At 48.5% G+C, this 13,453-nt stretch overlaps 1 protein-coding gene across 2 annotated transcripts in view; it reads left to right on the forward strand.

Annotated features, from left to right (window-relative positions):
- Nucleotides 1–13,453, forward strand: part of LOC118795530 (leucine-rich repeat-containing protein 7-like) — a 52,333-nt gene that overhangs the window by 1,848 nt on the left and 37,032 nt on the right. For both annotated transcript variants that reach the window (XM_036554082.1, XM_036554083.1), the window contains exon 2: nucleotides 10,003–10,297. The gene's annotated coding sequence lies outside the window, so the exon portion shown is untranslated. The remainder of the gene's footprint in view (nucleotides 1–10,002; nucleotides 10,298–13,453) is intronic.

Here is a 13,453-nt window from a genome sequence, read left to right on the forward strand (position 1 = left end):
TATTTTGATGTAATTTCCTACACGTATATTTTTATATATATTTTGGTGTTGAGTGGCTGAAAAGCTTGCTCATTGAAAGATTGGTTCCTTATTTGCTCTCTTGTGGGTATTTGCCCAGGTCAGAGCCATTCTGCCTCGGTTTCACCTCTTTTGCTGTAGGTGTGTGTAACTTTACGTGCTCTGGGAGGAGACAGAGGGCAGTTAGCCATTGTGTTCTGCTAAAGGCAAAGAGTCAGCCTGACTCCCAGGCCGAATTGGCCCATGCTGAGTATTACTATAGGATATGAAGGTATGTGGCAGAAAACAGGACACAACACCGCAGCACCACTCTGTCAGACCACAGGCTAATATGGTACCATAAACACAACGTCAGCCACTGCTTCTGCCACTGTTTGCCCTTTTGAAGTGGTGTCTCAGATCCACTCGGACTGTGTCCCTCTGTGGTGTGTAGGAACCAACAGTGGCCACTCCATCTGTGTGCTGCTCTGGGGGAACTCCCAGCAGAGGTCTGACATTTGATGGGAGATTTGATCGTCCTCAGTGAAGCCAGGCTGAGGCTTTGTAAAAGCGTGAGTTTGTGGTGAAGCAGGTAAGGAACTGGATTTTGTAATCAAAGGAGTGCAAGTTTGATGTCCAGGCGAATCACTGCTGGTCTGCTGTAAACCTGAATTGCTACTGTAAATGTCCACTGGTAGATGGACAATATGAAACATGCAAGTGATGTATTTGATCCGCAAAAAATATTAATACATACCTATGCTTCAGGGCAGTCAGAAGCAAAGCTAGCATAGCGTATAGCATAGCATAGTTTCCAAAGTCACAGCAGATCCTGCCCAGATTTATCATGCTGCCCAAGAGTTAACACACACAAACACACACACACACCAGCAGGCAAAAGATTCCCCATTTCATTAGCCATAACACTGGCGACTAGCTAAATAAATTAGTCTGTTCTCTTGTTTAACGCTGTGTGAATGAAAATTTCTGTAGTTCATGTTGTTTTAAACAGTGGGAAGTAAGTGCAGTAACGGTTATGGACACTGAGGGGTCGTGGCATCAGGCCTGGCTTTCACAGGGCTGCTCCCTTTGCCCTCCAGAGGCCCTGCTGTGACCGACAGAGGGAAGCGAGGGGGTGTCCTGAAGCCATAGCGGCAGGCCTGGCTGTGGAAAAGGGGCTGCTGATCCTCTGTTGCACTAAAGGCTGTTTGGAGATCGGTTTTATAAGCACTGTTATTAACTTGTTAGTATTTTAATTACTATTATTTACATGATTTTGTTTTTATTAATTTTGGGGAGTGATACTGTTGTAGGGACAATATGAAATGTTAACCTAACATGATATTAAACCACCCTCCTGTGGATTCAGTTTGAATTTTGAAAATGTGTTTTTCAGGAAACTTTAAACCCCTTTTTAAACAGTTTTTAATTGCTTCTCTTTATGGTTATTTTGTTCACAACCCAAATCCAAATGAAATAGTTCTTTCTTTATTAAACACTCCCAAATGAAAGGCTTCCTCTTTTAATAAACACTCCCTTGAGAGCATTGCAGGTTTTTCCTACAAATTCTGTGCTGCACAAAAAAAACTAATGGTGCCAATTTTGTGTTTCGATTACACACTCTGCGCTCTACACAGTAAGACACGCTATTACGCTGATTACCTCACAGATCTGATTGCTCCTGCTCTCACTCGCAACTGATTCCACTCTAATGCCCGGCTGAAATGTGTTCGTCTCCAAACCAGCCATTAGAAAGCGCTGATCTCCACCATTTTGCGGTGGTTTGTGATGGTGCAGCCTGTGGCACGGTGAGGCGTGGAGAGACGCAGTCGGAGGGTGACGTGCAGACGAGCTGATTACTCACATCTCTGTGCCGGAGGAGCCTGATTGGAGGAGCCTGATTGGAGGAGCGTGATTGGAGGAGCGTGATTGGAGCAGCCTGATTGAGATGCGTGCAGAGTGATGTGCCAGATACAACACCGAGGCCCTTTGCGGCTAAGAGCTAAAAAAGGGTGAATGAGATGTAAACCGGGACTCTTCAGGGGCTGCGGATGCTTTAGGAGACCCCCTTACAGACAGCGGAGGAAGAGTGAGGCCTCAGACTCCCCACGATGGGGTGCTGCCCGTCAGACTCTGCTCCTATGAGTGCTTCAGATCTGTGAGCTCGTGAAAGCGCACAGGTCCACCTGTTTTGGGGGTCATTTCGGGGACCACCCAGACGGAGCTCAGAAACCCTGCGAGTAAGACACACACAGAGTGTGAAAAGAGCAGGTGGCATCGCAGGAGCTGGCAGGAGGCTCCTCCCTGTGAGGGTCAGAGTGCGTTTGGGTACTCCCTGTGAGGGTCAGAGTGTGTTTCGGTCCTTCCTGTGAGGGTCAGAGTGCGTTTGGGTATTTCCTGTGAGGGTCATAGTGCATTTGGTTACTTCCTGTGAGGGTCAGAGTGCGTTTGGGTACTCCCTGTGCAGCTTTCAGGGACATGAAAAGAATCACCCGCATGGCCACTCCTGTGTGACACAATGCGTCACAGGAAGAAAACGTGCTTTTCTGAAAGTGTGTTTTTCTGAGACTGCAGCCTACAGTCTTTCTCATATCCATGTGCCTGGGGCAGTTCTCTCTGTAGGTGGGACTGTGAGTGTTGATCTCCTGGTGTTGAAAAGGCCGCTGGTCGCAGAATTCTCTCAGTCCTGCACTCATCAGGAGCCTCTCTCACCTGCGGAAGCTTGATCTCGTTGAGAGGATCTTCTTTACAGGTGTCACAGGATGACAGGTGGCGTGCCCTCTGACAGCTCCTGTAATGAAGACGGGACGTTCAGAACCGACCCGCTGCTCAGCCTGAAAGCACCTTCTCATCCCTCCTGCTTTTACAGTGACATGGTCTCTGCCTCTCATAATTATCATCATGGTGAAACAGAGCCTTTGGAAGAAAGTCACAGTCCCTGAAAGTCTCGTTTTCTGCTCAGACATTCCCAAGCTTTTGAGTCGTATTGTCATGAGGCAGGTGGGCATACACAATAACTTTTTGCAAAAGACATTTATAGAGCAATAGAAGCCGGTATTCCAGAACCCTCTAAACCCACGAACCCGGAAAGCAACAATGGATTGACTTTATTACCATGTGCAATGTGGCAGTTATTTACTTACCAATTAAGGCAAGAAGACTCCCATTAAATAAAGACCAAAACAAGAGGAATATATTACTTATGAATGAATATGAGCCATCTCCTCTGTTTTATTGGTGGTCATCCATGATGTCCACACAGAGATTTGGCAGTGCTATGAAATTTAGATGGGGTGGGGGGTGGGGGGTGTAACTGGGACCAACACAAGCAACTGGGAGGGGACTGTTTGGAAAAGGCCAATCAGATTTAAGTGGGTCCTCAGTCAACTGGGTCAGTGTGACCCACATTCAGTAATATCGCAGTACATGGAATCTGCACACAGCTCCCTACTGTCCAGAGACAGGCTGTGGGAAAGGAAGTGTGATATGTGAGATTAATGTATGCTGTCTTCAGAATCAGTTTGAAAATATAAACGTCAGTTGAAGTGTGTTATGTTTATTGAGGTCAGTACTGGATTGTGCATGTCCTAGATGGTACTAGATAACAAGAGTGGAGCAGTCTCTGCACTGGGAAATGGAGTCTCACACACTGATCCCAGCACAGTCTCTCTCACACACTGATCCCAGCACTGTCTCTCACACACTGATCCCAGCACAGTCTCTCCCAAACACTGATCCCAGCACTGTCTCTCACACACTGATCCCAGCACTGTCTCTCACACACTGATCCCAGCAAAGTCTCTCCCAAACACTGATCCCAGCACTGTCTCTCCCAAACACTGATCCCAGCACAGTCTCTCCCAAACACTGATCCCAGCACTGTCTCTCCCAAACACTGATCCCAGCACTGTCTCTCACACACTGATCCCAGCACAGTCTCTCACACACTGATCCCAGCACTGTCTCTCACACACTGATCCCAGCACTGTCTCTCACACACTGATCCCAGCACAGTCTCTCCCAAAAACTGATCCCAGCACTGTCTCTCCCAAACACTGATCCCAGCACAGTCTCTCCCAAACACTGATCCCAGCACAGTCTCTCACACACTGATCCCAGCACTGTCTCTCACACACTGATCCCAGCACAGTCTCTCCTAAACACTGATCCCAGCATTGTCTCTCCCAAACACTGATCCCAGCACTGTCTCTCCCAAACACTGATCCCAGCACAGTCTCTCACACACTGATCCCAGCACAGTCTCTCCCAAACACTGATCCCAGCACAGTCTCTCACAAACACTGATCCCAGCACATTCTCTCCCAAACACTGATCCCAGCACTGTCTCTCCCAAACACTGATCCCAGCACATTCTCTCCCAAACACTGATCCCAGCACATTCTCTCCCAAACACTGATCCCAGCACTGTCTCTCCCAAACACTGATCCCAGCACAGTCTCTCCCAAACACTGATCCCAGCAAAGTCTCTCACACACTGATTCCAGCACAGTCTCTCACACACTGATCCCAACACTCTCTCAAACAGTAATCCCACCACAGTCATTGTACGTTATACAGTCCCACAGTATTGTACATTATTGTGTTTCCACATCAGACTTGCTTGGATCACATGATTTTGGGTAGGCAGTGTTGGCTTCTCTGCAAGGCTTCTGAATGGATTTATACCCTGATAAATTTGCCAGAGACAAGGCAGAAATTGCACCAGGCAGGGCCGTGTGAGAGACACTGTGTCCTGTAATGGAATCTGTCTGTGTGTATTCATTAAGACACTGTGAAACGCACCCCTTGGTGTGGAAGGCATGTTGGCTAAGTGTTCCCCCGCATTCATGTGTCTATCAGAGTGCAAAGGTCAAAGGTTCATTGACCAGTTGCAAGGGAAGCATTCCTCAGCAGTTCCTGCAGAAGCTGCCCCACAAACGCCCACGCCCACGCCCACGCCCAGGCTGCAGGGTGCAGGCTGCTGTTAGCGGCAGTGGTATCTGTGCCGGTCGGAGTTCCTGGTGGGGCTCAGACACCCCTCTTTGGCACAGCCATGTTGTATTTGACTCATGAATATTCAGCATTTACGTGCTTCCAAAGCAGCAATGCTCAGTGCAGCCCAGTCTGTCTGGGCGCAGCTGACCTTTCATGCTGAACAGAGTGTGTGTGACTTTGAGCAGTGATTCTGAGGTGTTCCAGCAGGAGCTCGGCCTTGCTGACCAGCTGTGTCAGCGCTGCCCTGTAGCCTTTCCCCTGCCTGCTGTCTGCTGTGCACCTCACTGATAACAGCACCGTTTCCCTTGTGTGGGGAATGATACTGCTTATGCTTCATATGATGAGAAACTCCAGCTGCACATGCTTTGAGCGCGTGAATGACCCGCTGCCTATGGTTGCTTGACTTTTGCGTGTATGCAGAGGTGGAAAACCCCGGCTTCAGAAAGTAAAAGTACTGCCACGTATTTGTTCCACCCATGCACTAAATCAGCTGAATTTAATTAGCACAACTCTTCAGCCAGGTAGAGGAGCTAATTAGTGAAATCACCTTGTTTAGTGAATGGCTAGAACAAATACATGGCAGGACTTTTACTTTCTGAAGCCGGGGTTTTCCACCTCTGCGTGTATGTCAGTTTAGATCATGGCTGTCACTAGACAGCTGGCATAGCAGGTGAGGCTAAGTAATCAGGTATCCAGTGCCTTAAACAGAAGGCTGTTCTCATCCTACAGTAGCGTCTGGATGGTAGTCAAAGTCTCCGTGGGCATCACACTCCCTGTGTCAGAAATGCAAAGCACAAGGACACCGCTGTTAATCCCTTAAAGGAAGACTTTCAAGGTTCATTTTTCTCTGCATGACACACAGCAAGACAGCAAGAATGATACATAAGCACATCACTGACTTCTTTACACGCAACAGATCCCTATTCTATCCGCTTAAAACATAAAATGCATTTTTTTTTGCTATAATGGCATGTGAAATATTGCTTTTGATTTGAGGATGTGCCTGTGGAAGCAGCAATTACTCTCCTATGTAATTTCAGTTTAGTTTTTTACTCTAGACTCTCCTTCATTTTGACGTTGGCACTGAAGCTGAATCTCAGCTGAATTTCACAGCTCCTGGAGCCGTTAAACCAGGACAGAGGAAAAGAACAGGGGGAGGATGTGAGTGCCGACTGCGTCCGCAAGCTCCTCATTACCACAGAAATGTGGGACAGAACCACAGCGTTACACTGGGGTCAGGTTTCCACAAGAATACCATCCCTCAGGCAGCCAAATCAACAAGACACTGCTCAAACCCATAGACACAGAGGAGCCAAACAGCTGCAGGCTGGTATTATGAGGTGCATTTAAAAGCAGGGGCTGCAGGTTATCTCTTCACAGCCGCGGTGTTCCAGTCCTGAGGGGGGAATGGTGAGTCAGGCCGTGGGCGAAGCGGGACACAGGCTGCAGCTCGTTTCTCCCGGAGCTGTGAGATCTCTCCCGCTCGCCAGCTAATCGCTGCCCTCGTGTGAATCTCCATCTCCCCGCTGACGAGTGTCGGCTCTCACAAGCCGCTCTGATGCGAGAGAGGAATGGTGTGCTGCATGTGGATTTTTCAGCTGGTCATGTGATGATGTGATTGGCTTATCAATGGCTGTTTAAAATGCTGTGATTGTCTGTATTCCGAAGGACAGGGAGTCATGTGCTACCTTCGGAATTCTGGGTCCTGGATCAGAGCTGCTGTTTGCAGAATGTGCTTTTCTCTCTGTTTCTGTTTTACCTCTCTGTGATAATGGAGGAACCTGGACCTGATTTAAATAATAAATCAAACTGGCAAATCATTCCAAATGAAATAACCCGATGTGGAAAGGCAGATAAGGTAAGGTCATATCAGGACTTCTCACCTGTATAAACATGAGCTCTTCTTGAGCTACCTGCTATAACAGTCATGGTAGCTAGCGATCCCCTATAGCTATATTTATATATATATATATATATATATATATATATATATATATATATATATTACAAAAAGGTAAAATGCCCAGTTTTTGCTAATCCAGACACACAGTCTTTTATTTCTCCAAAGATACCTGTCTGAGGCACAAAGGAGGGTGAGCTGAAGGCGGCTCCCAGTGGAACCGAGCTGCACTTGTAACCCAAAGGGTGTTCTGTTCACCCCTCGGTGAGGTGCTCTCGCCAGTAAATATCCAGCCATAGAAATGGATGAAAAAATATCTTCCCTTTGGATAAGAGTGTCTGCTTAGCCAATGTAATGCAGTGAAGACAGTGGGGTTTTAACGGTAACGGTGCAGAGCAGGTACCCATCCAGTGCCAGTCCTGCACAGACCTCTCGGTCACTGGCTCACTGCATTACATCACATTACATTACAGTAAGTCTCATCCTGCCTATACTGCAGTCAAACTACGGAGGCATTATAATTAGTTTTTCCCAGATAACCCGTTGGTTCGCTCATCAGGAATAAAAACAAGTGGAGGATAGTCCAAACATTTTTCATGTTTAGCAAAATACCGATATTTCACATTTGGAACTGTAACGTGTCAGTGTTAGATGTATGAAAATATGAGCTTTGAAGGCATGATCTCAGAGCTTTGATGGATCCATTCCAACGGTGCAACACCATTTATGCCTCCATTCCATCAGTCCACAAAAGTGATAAAACTGAGGGTGAAATTGTCTCTTTTTTATTAATTTTAAACAGAAAGTACTGCTCCATCTCTCCCCTGCATTAGTCATGACTGCATTTTAAAGGTGATTCTGCTGCAGCTGGGATTCTGTCCCAGAAATCAGAGAATGGCCTGGCAGCTCTGCTGCTTTCTCCTGTCTGCATTCTGTGTACATATTTAGTATGTTTTTCATTTATTTTGATGAGTCTGTTATGAGACTGATGTTTAGTGTAAGGTTTAAAAGGGTTCTCCTACTTTGCAGTTGGGTTATGAATGAACACCAGCTTGGCTTTTGTGTTCTATGGAAGAGAAGGTCACTCTGTCTGATGTGGAGGTGTGTCCGTTTTGCTGAGCTCTGATTCGCTGGCTGCTGCCTGATGACCTGTACTGCTTCAGATGGACCCAGCAGTATGTGTAAAATGGATGGCAGCACACATATGACAGTTTCACTTCCAGCCCATCATATTTCATCATACATTGTATCATATATTTATATAAATCAGAATCACTGTAGTTGGTGGAACATGGCCGTGGCTGTCAGGTGTGCTGGTGTGAGGTCAGTCTCTGGGGGTAGATAAGTTGGTGTGTTCTCAGTCAGAGAGCTGTGCTCAGTCAGCGTGAGGCTGTCAGTGTGTGGAGTTTGGTCAGTGTGGTGCTTGGTCAGTGTGGTGCTTGGTCAGTGTGGTGCTTAGTCGGTGTGGTGCTCAGTCAGTGTGGTGCTTGGTCTGCGATGCTCAGTCAGTGTGGTGCTTGGTCAGTGTGGAGCTTGGTCAGTGTGGAGCTTGGTCAGTGTGGAGCTTGGTCAGTGTGGAGCTTGGTCAGTGTGGTGCTCAGTCAGTCCCTGTCCAATCACTGCACAGCACTTCTCCCAGTCCAATCACTCCACAGCGCCTCTCCCTCTCCCTGTCCAATCACTACACAGCTCCTCTCCCTCTCCCTGTCCAATCACTCCACAGCTCCTCTCCCTCTCCCTGTCCAATCACTACACAGTTCCTCTCCCTCTCCCTGTCCAATCACTGCACAGCGCCTCTCCCTGTCCAATCGCTCCACAGCGCCTCTCCCTGGAGCGGTGACGGGCGCCTCTGCATCATGTAATCCCATCTCTCCCTGCACCGTGCAAATCTAACACAGCGAGAGCCGACAAAATCCTGCCTGCGAGGGGCGGGACTGAGCCGGGCAGCTGCTCCGAGGAGGGGGGGGGGCAGGGACCAAAGCGGGGGGGGGATATGAGAGTGGGAGGAGTCAGAGGTGCACAGGTAGGAGGAGTAGGGGGTGTAAAGACTGGAGAAGTCAGGTGGGTGGGTTTAAAGGTTGGGGGTCAGGTAGAGAGGGGGCAGAGCTGTCAGGGTAGGGGGGGTTGGGGTGTCAGGGTAGGAGGGATCTAGGGAGGCCTGCTGTCTCATATGGACAGACCCCAGCTGTCAGGCTCAGTGTGTTATGGGAAGGTGGTTCTGTGGTGAATCCCCAGCTCCTGTGACACCATCACCGGCTGTGTGAAACTACAGCACAGTAACTTTATGCCAAATCAGATAATAATTGGTAATAATTAAATAATTGTGCCATAGCTTTATGATAGATAGTTAAACACTGAGATTGTTCTATAGAGGTTAGGCTAGTGGGGTTGATCTGATGGAGATTACAGCAGTTCTGCCTCTGGCTGGAACCGGTGTCCACACCCAAGCACTGACTGTGTGGAACAGTGTTTTTCAGGTTTGGGGACTGAAGTCACTGAGGGCACCTTTAAAAGCGCTGATAATGACAGGGGAGGCTCTGAAGGTGGGAGCTGAATAAAGCTCCCTTTCAACACTGCGTTTATTGTGAGGGAAAGTTATTAAAAGCGAGGTGAGAATGGCAGAGATGCCTGTTGCTCCCTACAGCTGATCTGAAGCTCATCGGAGCACATCAGGGGAAAAGAGAGATCTAATCCTCACTGAATGCCAAAGCACATGTCTGAGAAGCATGATATGACTTCCTGGGGCAGAGGTGTGTATTTCTGAAGGTAAACAGTCTGCAGTCTGCATAGCTGCTCATATGAACCTTTTCCTCACCACTCCCTGCTCTGAACCAGACAATATTACTGTCATCCATATTACAGAGACATCTTCCTGTGATGTGTGTGTGTGACTGTGGGTCATGCAGAAAGGAAAAGAAATGTCTATGGTGTTTTTATTTACAAAAGCTACAAGCAGGCCGTTGGGCTGGTCAGGTAAACCCGAGGACATTTTATGGTACAGAGAGGAGGTGAGATTTTGGGGGGGCAGGGTTTTGTGGTGGTAACGGCGTGAATGTTGGTGCTGAGCCTTACAGGAGCCGTGTCTCTCTCCTCTCCTCTCGTTGTCTCAGAGACTGGCAGTGCATGATGACCTGTGACGCCCCGCCCCTCTTTCCCATGATCCTCCGGGCCAGCAGGGATGATATGGGCAGAGCCGGCATGCGGGACTAGGCAGCAGCCAGAGGCACTGCTGTGCACAGCCGGGTGAGGATGGAGTGTCAGAGCCGGACCGCACAGAGACAGCAGGACCGTCGGGGAGTCTCCGTTCAGCAGTGATTAGCAGAGTCCCGCACTGACCTCCAGCTCCCGCCCCTCCGCTTAGAGGCCGAGGCTCCAGGACTCTCCTGCCTCCCTCTCTCTGCTCAGGTCAGTACGCCGAACCCTCTGCCTCAATGGCCATGTTGTCTGGAGAAAAGCCCTTCTCTGTCACACTGGGGTGGTTTCATTGCCTCTCAGTCTGTGTCAGTGTCCGCTGAGAGTTTGATTACACTCCACAGTATACACCACAGTTCATTCGTACAGTGTTAGCAGCGATGCTGGATACTTTAGAGAGTGGCTGTGCTGTCCTTATCGCATTGGAGTGTTAATACTGCACGGCAGCAGCGGGGGGTTATGGTTCTGAGAGCAGGGCTTCTTTAGTGGCTGGATATATAACCTGCTGGTGATAACAGTGCAGTTGTGATGCAGTGGTGAGGGGTGTGTCTTAATGTCTTCACAGGGTTGGCAGCGGCGCCCTCTGGCTGTGGTGGGGCAGTGCAGTGATTGGCAGTGGCAACTGCCTGTCAGCCTGGCCTGCCCAGCCATCACCTTGTCCTCTTTATGTGTCCTTACAAAGCAGCTCTATCCTCAGGAGAGGGACAGAGTCATGATGAGATATTCCCCGACTGCGCTCGGAGAAGCAGGGCAGCAGCGTGGCACAGTCAGTTTAGAGTAGCGATGCAAGGTTACAGGTTTGAAACCTGGATGTGGCATTGTTGTTGTGCTAAAGCACTTAACTTGAATTGCTTCTGCAGACACCCTGGTATATGAATGGATCAAATGAAATATGTGAGCTGTTTGTGTGGTTCTGGAGAACAGTGTGCAATGCATAACAAACTGTCATTAAAGGTGAGTACTTTTATGTTTCCAAGTACAGATTTATTTGTGTGTAACTGTGAAGATACATGCTCTTCTGTGTGATATGACTGGAGAGTGTTTGCTTGATTTCAGATTGTGCTAGCAAAGTCATGCACAATTAGCAGTTTAAATAGTAATTAAAATGAGGCCAGCTAATGGCTACATTTGGATTTGCTGGTGGGCAGAATCAGTATTTCCTTGTAATGAATTTGTGGAGCTTGTTGAGTTTTAGTACTTTAGTTTTACATCAGTGGTTGTGGCCATTGAGTGTCTGCCGGGACCTGGAGTGTGGCTGTATGACCAGGGGAGACTGAACCGAAGAAGCACTCGAACATCACAGTAGCACCAGTGTGCTTCTGTATGACCAGGGGAGACCGAACCGAAGAAGCACTCGAACATCACAGTAGCACCAGTGTGCTTCTGCTTCCAAAGGCTGCTTTCCTGAGTCAGAACCAGCTGTAGTGTCCAGCGTTTCACTCTTAGCATTTTCGTTCCTTTCTGGAGAAGCCCATGGTGAGATGGGGCTCCTAGCATGAGGATATACAGTGTAAACCAGGGGGGCCACACACGCACAGGGAGCCCCCAGAGAAACAGCCTCTGCCGGCTCATTGTCACTCAGGACTGCTGAGTAAAGTTGGGCTAGCGTCACGAGATAGACTGTATGTGTGTTGATGTTTGGATTAGCATAGCCACTTCTCGTATGTGCTGGCCTTAGAGAGGGCGGGTTGTTGTTCAGTGCCCGGCTATCTGCAGAGTGATCCTGCCTTCCTCTGTCGACTGTATCAGCTGGTTTGGATGGATAAGCAGGATGCCAAACATTTAAGTGGTAGGAAGTAGAATGGCTTGATGTGTTTAATTCTGTAAATCCCAGAATTCCTGATGGGGTTACTGTCCCCAGATCACATGTGTTTTTCTGCGTGTCAGCACTACACTTCAGGTATTTGAATTTCCTTGGATATCATCCAGAGTTGATGATTTTTTGAGATTAAATAGAAGATTTTGAGAAATTTTGTGAAATTAAATAGTTATATTTTGGGTGACTGAAATCTATGTCGGTTTACTGTCTGTTTATAGGACATAACTACCTTGAATACTTCAATTTACAATTAAGTATTGTGCATACATTGAGAAAACTGTGTTCCCTTTTAGAAGGTAAAACATGGTTAGAAGGTACTGTGTATATTAGAGGGTATACACATGTATAGCATTGTGGTGAAAATGGCCTCAGGTTAGTTATGTAGTTATCCATATAACATGCTGTATACAGATATAATATATACACAGAACTACTGTAAAATCTGTGAATAAAGTAAAATATAATGAAACTGGAAAAGCTGTGCCTGAGGTTCTGTGAGGGTTCTGCCTGCTGTTGGCCCTGAGGTTCTGTGAGGGTTCTGGCTGCTGTTGGCCCCTGAGGTTCTGTGAGGGTTATGGCTGCTGTTGGCCCCTGAGGTTCTGTGAGGGTTCTGGCTGCTGTTGGCCCCTGAGGTTCTGTGAGGGTTCTGGCTGCTGTTGGCCCCTGAGGTTCTGTGAGGGTTCTGGCTGCTGTTGCCCCTGAGGTTCTGTGAGGGTTCTGGCTGCTGTTGCCCCTGAGGTTCTGTGAGGGTTCTGGCTGCTGTTGGCCCCCTGAGGTTCTGCGTTCTCCTTCAAAAGCAGAGTTCATGATAATCCTAATGTTTCCACATAGATAATGTGCCAGGCTGAATGCTAATGTTGTCAGAGAGATAATGGACCACTTTGCGCAAAGACTCATAAGGGACCGTTTCAGGCCATTCTCTGCGGTCAGGGAATCGATAAGCGTTTGCTCCTAATGTGGGTAACACAAGTGTTTATCTCCTGCCATCTCCCCCTGCAACGGTTTAAAGGAAAAGCCATCAGACCGCAAGCAGAAGCCAGCTGCTAATGTGATCTCTGGAGCTGCAGGAATTGTGTATATTGATCCTGTGATGGCGGATCCCACTGCATGTGCTTATAGAGCAAAGGGGCAGTCACAGTGGAGCAGTCACAGTCGAGTACAGGGCAGTCACAGTGGAGCAGTCACAGTCGAGTACAGGGCAGTCACGGTGGAGCTCAGGGCAGTCACGGTGGAGCTCAGGGCAGTCACAGTGGAGCAGTCACAGTCGAGTACAGGGCAGTCACGGTGGAGCCCAGGGCAGTCACGGTGGAGCTCAGGGCAGTCACAGTGGAGCAGTCACAGTCGAGTACAGGGCAGTCACGGTGGAGCCCAGGGCAGTCACGGTGGAGCTCAGGGCAGTCACGGTGGAGCAGTCACAGAGGAGTACAGGGCAGTCACAGCCGAGTACCCGGCTCCCGTTCACCCTGCCCAAAACGGGGACGACAGACTACAGCTGACACTAACTCCACTGCCACCGTCAGGAGCGCCGCTGATAACCAGAACCAAGTGCT

Source organism: Megalops cyprinoides, chromosome 20 (assembly GCF_013368585.1).
Source record: "Megalops cyprinoides isolate fMegCyp1 chromosome 20, fMegCyp1.pri, whole genome shotgun sequence".
NCBI lineage: Eukaryota > Metazoa > Chordata > Actinopteri > Elopiformes > Megalopidae > Megalops > Megalops cyprinoides.